Here is a 517-nt window from a genome sequence, read left to right on the forward strand (position 1 = left end):
AGAATAACCATACTTTTTTTTTAACCAATGTTTTATACTAATTTATCTTCTGAACTTGTAGCCTGATGCCCACACTGATCTCACATGAAAAGAAAGACCTACATAGTAAAATTTCTACCCTATTGCTCCTTTGCATAATTGCCCAGAAGTACATCTGAAAAGTTTTCAAGTGTGTGCAGGGTCTTTGGGAATACAACAATGACTTTTCTCTTATTGGTACTTTGAAAAATATCAATGTGGTTTCACATATTACACCAGAGGATAACAGTGTTTTGGCATATACAAATGAGTTTTACTCTGCTTAGTCGGCTATCAAAGCACAATTTAAATGGATTTATGATGTGGTTAATTATCCTTTTACAAATAAAAACATTCTACATTATATTAAAGTTTTATAAATAAACATTGCACTAAGAAACAAACAATGCACCAATGTAAAATTATACAGTAACTTGCATACAGTGGTATAAGCAATACAACTGCAGTCCAAGACTTCTTTACTGAACATTTCTTCAGC

At 31.7% G+C, this 517-nt stretch overlaps 1 protein-coding gene across 1 annotated transcript in view; it reads right to left on the minus strand.

Annotated features, from left to right (window-relative positions):
* LOC119581792 (cGMP-dependent protein kinase, isozyme 2 forms cD4/T1/T3A/T3B-like) overlaps positions 1-517 on the minus strand; it is a gene marked incomplete at its 5' end in the record, with an annotated part of 43,492 nt that continues 42,975 nt past the window's right edge. The window contains 1 exon segment of the mRNA XM_037929921.1: positions 1-517.

This window comes from Penaeus monodon, chromosome 15, assembly GCF_015228065.2.
Source record: "Penaeus monodon isolate SGIC_2016 chromosome 15, NSTDA_Pmon_1, whole genome shotgun sequence".
In the NCBI taxonomy this organism is placed as follows: domain Eukaryota; kingdom Metazoa; phylum Arthropoda; class Malacostraca; order Decapoda; family Penaeidae; genus Penaeus; species Penaeus monodon.